The sequence below is a fragment of the Lactuca serriola genome, chromosome 8 (genome assembly GCF_051521515.1).
Source record: "Lactuca serriola cultivar US96UC23 chromosome 8, Lser_US96UC23_V15, whole genome shotgun sequence".
Taxonomy (NCBI): Eukaryota; Viridiplantae; Streptophyta; class Magnoliopsida; order Asterales; family Asteraceae; genus Lactuca; species Lactuca serriola.
Window position 1 is genome coordinate 53,005,133 of NC_136415.1, and position 7,887 is coordinate 53,013,019.

Sequence of the window (7,887 nt, forward strand, 5' to 3'; positions counted from 1 at the left end):
CTCTTTCTCTTTCTATATATATATATATATATATATATATATATATATATATATATATATATATATATATATCCTCCTTAATAAATAAATAACTTTTTGCCACATGTCCTTTTCCCCTTCATTTGGACACATGATATTTTTTAAAATTTTTGAATTTTCGATTTTCCACTTGTCATTTTATTGTATTTTTCATTTTATTAAATTAAAACTCCATATTTAATATGTAAGGTAATATATATGTAAGGTATTTATTAGAAATGGTTTATATTTATATATGTAATGTATTCAAAACAGAAAAAACCTAATTAATTTTAATAATTCAATATTTTCCTCATTTTTCTTATAAATTCAAACTTTTCAAATTATTAAAATTTCATATTTAATTTTTTTAAATAAACTCATGTAATACATGGGTCCCACACCTAGTATATACATATCGGGTTAGAATCAAATGTAAATCATAACTATTGTATGAATGCGTGACTAAATTCTCGCCATTAAATTAAATGAATGAAATGATGAGATCTTAGGATATATAACATGGACTAACACCCACTATATAATTACATGTATTTAATTATAAGGTTAAATATGACCTTTTATTAACAGAGGGTGATTGAAATTATCTACATTTTACGCACCTAAGTCAATTTATTTAATAAAAACTCAATCAAACCTTATATTTTATTCAACACATTCAAATTAAATCTAATTTGTTGATAATACATTGTCATTCAACATTGATTTTTTTATAACTAATATTCTTAAAGAATACACTTGTATATTTTAGACAATAACATATCAATCTTTAAGAAAAAAACTATTATAATATAACCAAGAATTTATATTATAAAACTAATAACCATTCTTATAACATAAAACGACCATTTCCATAACATAATATATATATATATATATATATATATATATATATATATATATATATATATATATAATATTTTGAAGAATATACTCTACACTACATTTTTTAAGAATTTGTCATAATTCTTACAGAATATAAACACAAATTATAATATATATATATATATATATATATATATATATATATATATATATATATATATATATATATATATATATATATACTACATTCCTTAAGAATATATAACCATTCTTAAAGAATCTGTCAGCATTCTTGTAGAATATTTTTATGGTTTGCTGATGCCTCTATCTTTACCTTTTCATGGTTTATCTTAAAACAACAAATCATTCAATTGAAACTGAAGTTTTCCTCCTAAAAACAAGAAAGAGAAAAATTAGTGCATTTGGTACCAAGATTATATGTTTTTTTTTAATTAGGAAAAATGTTTAAACCACCTTCTATCAATAGAGGTGGAGTGGGGCCAAATATCTTCTGTAACTTGGCCGGAGGAAGTGTCGAATACAAAGGAACAACTTTCACATGGCCAACCTGCTCTTCCATGTTATCGACTTCTTTTGTTGTTTTCCGACATGTGTCTTCTATCTCCTCATTTTCGGTTAGAAAAACAAGAATGTCACCCGACGATTCACACATGTGTAATTGTACCACTGTTCAGATTGTTGCTTTAAGGTAGTCCCTTTCAGGTTCTTGAATGTATAAATTTTCAATAGGATGAAGTCTACAAGAATATCATGTTCTCGACATGGTGACATAAAAATATTAAGCGATTAGCAAAGAATCACATTACACAAACAACAATATCAAGATCTTTTTTTCTGTGATAGTAATTCACATATGGTGATAAGATTTGAACCCGCCTAGTAACTTTTGTTGTATCCTTAAGCTTACACTACATATCTAGTAGAATATATGTTACAAGATTAGAATGTGCTAAATATATTCTTTCATTATTTATGATATACTGGATGTGTTTTTAGTGAAAATGGAATGAGAGAAACTTAGATGATCTAAATAGTTCATTAACTATTTTCATTTAGATATATGAATGTAATGTTTGATTTTTTAAGAATTTTAACTGGTCAGTAGCCTTTTGATTCATATCGATTATTACAATCCAATAATCAAATTCCAAACAGGTCATTAAATCACATAGTCTACAACATGAGTCCTCGTACATGTTTTTCCTACAGACTTTCAATACTATGCTCATACCTGGATTAAAGTAATTATCACATGAGGTAAAAATTATCAAAGATTCGTTCACATTAAGGTAAACATCAGTAAGCTATTTGAAGGTACCAAATATCAGAACTTCACTCAGTGGTTCAGGTTATTTAGAACAAAACAAGTGGAGCCACACCAAGAAAAAAACCAACATGCATCATAGTAGGTATTTGACGAATGAGATCAACTTTATAACAAGTTTCAAAGTTAACTCGGTTTCATTTCACTTTAATGTCCACACTGGCAAGTTACATTATAGGGAGTCAAACTAGCCAATTGAATTACCAAACCAACTAACTTGTTTTGTTTTGATCAATTTAATGGGCAAACATAGGTTTAATCCTATAAATGAACAATCCTCACCTTTGGACCTTATTAGTCTCTGTGAAAAAAATATATTTAATTTATGTGGACGAGATGTTTTCAATTATTATTGGATTTAACAATAAATAAATAAATAAAAAAAAACTAAGCCTATTAAAAAAAAAGCTACTGAAAAAAGCTTCGATGGTTCACTCAAATCCAATTGTCAAAGCATATATATTTTTTAAGGAAGCTTCAGCGGTAAGGGAAGAAATCAAACCTCGAGGCGGTGGTTGAGTGGATGAAATCGAAGTCAACAACGCTAGCAAGAGTTACGACAACAACGGTGAGGTGGAGCGGTGGGGAGGCTCAATCTGCGAAGTTAAGGTGAACGTGTCGAACAATAGTAACATGCGACCGGAGGGTTTGGGGATAATAAAATTACGCCTTGTTTTGTTTTCCAGCGATGAACGATGGTGGTGTCTTAGGTTTCGGGTTCCACCGATGGTGTTAACCTGGTGATAATGATAAGGTAGGTGATGTTTCCAGGACGAATTAAGATGCAGGTGGTGATTGGTAAAAAGGTGTGAAACTGAAATCCTATTTCAAAACGTTATTAAATAATTTAAATACTTACTATAATTGATTACAACTAAAATTACTACTTTACCGATATCAATTGATTGGTCTACATTTAGTTACGCCCGTAAACGAACCAAACGAACACGAACAGAGGCTTGTTCGTGTTCGTTTGTTTAACTTTAACCGAACAACAAATGATCACGAAAAACTAAATGAATAGACTTTTTATGTTCATGTTCGTTTGTTAAGCAATTTAGTGTCTTCGTGTTCATTTATATTCGTTCATTTAGTTGATAAACGAACATAAATGAACACAAACGAACATAAATGAACACAAAGTCAAACAAACATATATGAACAAACACAAACAAACTTAAAGAAACATAAATAAGTAACAACGAACTTAAAAGAAAACAAACATGTGTTCAACATTTCCATACAATCGAATAATCATAAATAAACAAATGAACGTAAACAAACATAAACGAACTAAAGTAAATGAATGTAGATGAACGAATGAGAACATTGTTCGTGTTCGTTCATTTAACCAAACAAACCAGATATCTTGTTCATGTTCGTTCATTTATTAAATAAACATACATAAACAAATTTTCCGCCGAACGGTTCATGAACTGTTTGTCGAACGTTCAGTTCATATACAGCTCTACATTTAGTTATACATTCATACAATATTTAAGGGTTATATATGATCCTCTCTCTCTCTCTCTCTCTCTCTCTCTATATATATATATATATATATATATATATATATATATATATATATATATATATATATATATATATATATATATATATATATATATATATATAGTATGAATAATTTTTTAGATTTGTTTGGTATTTATAGAGTGGTAAATTCATAGTTGTCAAAATTGCGATCCTGATCGTAGGATCGTACGATCCTACGATCCTAGGTATGAAAAACGATCCGGATCGTAAAAGGATCGTATTTGGGGTAGGATCGCAGGTAAGATCGTAAGATCGTAGGTAGGATCGTAAGATCGAGATCCGATCCGATCCTACCTTCCTTTGATTTTTTTTTTTTTTTTGCAAATGAAATTTTTTTTTACCACTTTATGCCTTTTATGCTTTACCAATCTACTATTTATCATTTTTTATTATGACTTATGACTAATATTTTGAAGTTTTTATAACTTTTGAATGAAAAACTAAATGTTTGAAATAGTTTTCATGATTAAATATTATAAATTAAAATTATATTCTATTTTGTGGGATCTTAGGATCTCGATCCCGATCTTACGATTCCGATCTTGCAAACCCAAAATCGATCCTAGGTAGGATCCCGATCTTGACAACCTTGGGTAAATTATATATATATATATATATATATATATATATATATATATATATATATATATATATATATATATATAAAATTTACCACTCTATAAATACCAAACAAATCTAAAAAATTATTCACACCAATTTCTATACTTTCTCTCAAAAACTCACTCAAGCACAATGTCGTCATCGCCATATAATTTGTCCAATTCGATGGTGCAAAAAGAGGCAACATTTGTCAGCAGGGCGGTCCTAGCGATTCTAATACTTAGGACAACCGAAAAAAAATGTCCTTAGGCCCTAATACTCGGGACGAGCCGAAATAAAAAGGCCCTTAGGTCTTATCGTGTAACAAATTATAACGATGATAAACTTTATAGCAATAAATATAACAAAATCATAGGATTTTAATGAGTAACTGCATGTCGTAACAGCTAACCGATGATCCGTGCAGCTCTCGTGGCATTCTTGATAACAAATTGGTTGATCAACTCTTCGTAGTTTATATACTCTAAGATTTCGTTCTGGATAGAATAAATGAGTCAAAAATTTTGATTATCGAATCGGTCTGTCAATTATCATCTTAGCAAATTATTTATTAACTTTTACCAATAATCAAAATAAAATAAAAAAACTACTCACATATTTTTACAGTTGTTCGAGTAAATATCTATAAATACATAAGTATCTAATTTACTTATAACCATGTAACTTATTTATATCACCAAATGTAATTATATACAAAAATGAAACCGGGAAAGGGAGTTCTAACTTCTTTTTGTTTATTAAGTTTTTATTTTATTATTATTTTCTTTTTAAGTATAATAGACAATTTAACTTAATAAATGAAAATGATTTTTGACGTATGTCATGTTTTCCATGTATTTGCCATATATGATTTTCGTAGACATTATGAATTTTGTAACTCCGTAATTTCCAAAACAATTTTTCGCATTTTATAAAAATATAATTCATTCATTATTCATAAAACATCATTGTTTAAAACTCAATTCATAACATATATCAATCCCAAGATCTCATAACATAAAAATCCCGTGTGTGTACTGATCAAGCCTGCGCCTTTCCGCGATCCTCACTGGTACCTGAAACACATAACACAAAACACTGTAAGCACAAAGCTTAGTGAGTTCCCCAAAATACCACATATAACACATATTAGCCACTCGAGGCTATAACTCTGTGGGTCCGTGCACCCAAACTCTGTGAACCCTCAGATCGGCTGAAGGTTGTGAGAGTGGTCTAGATTGGCTGAAGGCCTGGTAAGGCGGTCCAGTCATGCTGAAGACTCTGCAGGTGTAATTAGATCGGTTCGAGGAAATGGATTGAGTATGTCGCGATGTGTTAGCATTAGAAGGTCTGGCCCCGGGTATTGATCTCGATTAGTGGAGATAGTGCATGGACTCGAGAGTCCTTGCGAGCAGATTCAGAGCATGTGTGTTGCATGGATAGTGGTTATGTTATAGGGGAGTGGTGTAGCGTTGGGCGAGCACCGTGGTACTTGTCGCAGTGACAAGGCGGCCAAGTGGATTTCCTTGGTAAGGAGAGAGAGAGAGAGAGGAATGTAGCTCCGAGAGGGAGTGTAAATTCACGAAAGTGAAAGCGGCGGTGCAGAGTTATGATTGGAGTGATGTAATTATGGTCATTGAGCAGCGTGATTGCGGCAGTGGTATGGAATCACATCCGGATGGGATGTCTGCTGAGGTTGCGGAAGGAATTCCGCGGGGGGTAGAGCCAAGAGGCTCGGAAAGGATTCAGGGATGGAGTCTTGGATTCCCAGTTTGATTCTGATCAAGGAATTGTGTATGTAGTGGTGATTCATCCTGGGGGATGTTTGGAGGTGTCGTCAGTGTGACGGGTTGTCCCATCCCGAAGGTGCTAGAGCTAGTTCAGCATGTGCATGCGATTGCAAGAGGAGAACTCATGGGAGTTGTTGTGAGGCTGAAGAATGCGTCATTCTGTCAGCAAGGAGGGGATAGAGTTGGACTCGGATCGGGAACCCGGTGGTGCAGGGTTATATCTAGCTCGTAAGAGTCAAGTGATTGTTGTGATCAGGATCGAGAAAAGTGCCATGGAGTGGTACTCGGTTGATAAGTGTAGAATCGGATAGGTGTGGTTATCAGAGGGTGAAGTCGGTGGCCGGCTTGAGGCGGTAGTCAGGACACCGCAAGACAGGAGGAAGTTGAGTTTCGGGTTTCGATGGTTGTGCCTTGAGGAATCTGGTCTGGTTAATGCCAGGTGGTGCATTGCGGGAGTAGTTCTAGAGTTGAGTTGCCGCAGGCTTCGGGGACGAAGCCTAATTTAAGTGGGGGAGAATTGTAACATCCCAAGTTCAGGAGTGCAAATTCAGGGTTCCAAGTGTAAGTATGAAAGGGGAACTCGGTGAGTCCATGGGTGGACTCGGCGAGTAGGGTCGCGACTCTGGTCGCGTGTTAAGTGGCCAACTCGGCGAGTCGGAGGCTGGACTCGGCGAGTAGGCGCTGAGTGGAGAAAACCCTAATTTCGGAGGATGAGCCCTATATAAAGGACATTATTGTTGGATTAGTGTCTAAGTCCATAACTATTTTGGTATGTACTTGACCCGATGGTGCATGGTCCTTTTGGGTTGCCTTCACCAAAGCAACTTGATAGGATGAATTATGGAGAGAAAGGATTAAATATGATTTATTAATATATTATGAGAATAATATATTAAAGGAGAAATCATATTGTTTAATTAATATTAGTCAAGAATTAATTAGTAATTAGTTTTGTGACTAAAAGAGATTAATTAAACTTAAGGGACTGGAATTGTAATTATAAGATAATTGCAATTTGGGCCATGGATTGCCTTGAATCAAGGGGAGGACGAATTCTATGGGGAAACCCATAAGGAAATCGTCCATGGGCTTGATTAAAGGAGTCTATGGGTTGCTTAGGGTTTAAGCAACCAAATTAGGGTTTCCTTGTTAGATAACCCTAATAGCCTTACTATATATAAGACCCTTATGACCCAAAAACGTGGAGAAGCTTTATTCTAGGGTTAGAACACGTTTTGGGCAGCCTCCATCCTCTCTCCTCTTCATCCTCTTGCTTATGGTGTTTGTGAACCATTAGAGGAGTGGCACTTGTGACTCTAAGCCTTCCAAAGTCAATTCAAAGGAGGAATTGGGATTATTATTACTACATAACAATCAAGGTAACTTTATAAACATATTCTAATATCTAATATGATTACTTGAATGCTAGAATTAGGGTTTATAGTCTTGGATTCAAAGCATGTACAATAGAGAAATCTAGATCCAACCATTAGGGTTTGTATGAGCACATAGGATGTCTTATGACCAAAACCCATCAGTGGTATCAGAGCCTAGCTTGGTTTCAATTGTATTGATGCATTAAATATCTGGAAAATTCGTTTTTTGGGTTTCTGGAGGCTGGACTCGCCGAGTCCATAGCTGAACTCGCCGAGTCCAAGGTGACTCGACGAGTCCAAGCCTGACTCGACGAGTCAACTCGTCAGATGAGGATAATCTCGGGATTTCTTGTTGTTT

The 7,887-nt window shown here is 33.6% G+C and overlaps 1 long non-coding RNA gene across 1 annotated transcript; it reads right to left on the reverse strand.

The window, feature by feature from the left end:
* Positions 1 to 1,146: 1,146 nt before the first annotated feature.
* Positions 1,147 to 3,094, reverse strand: LOC145065424 (uncharacterized). The gene is made up of 3 exons (XR_013688417.1): positions 2,712 to 3,094; positions 1,339 to 1,622; positions 1,147 to 1,255 (listed from the first exon to the last, which is right to left on the reverse strand). It is a non-coding gene; the product is annotated as an uncharacterized LOC145065424 (long non-coding RNA).
* Positions 3,095 to 7,887: the final 4,793 nt, after the last annotated feature.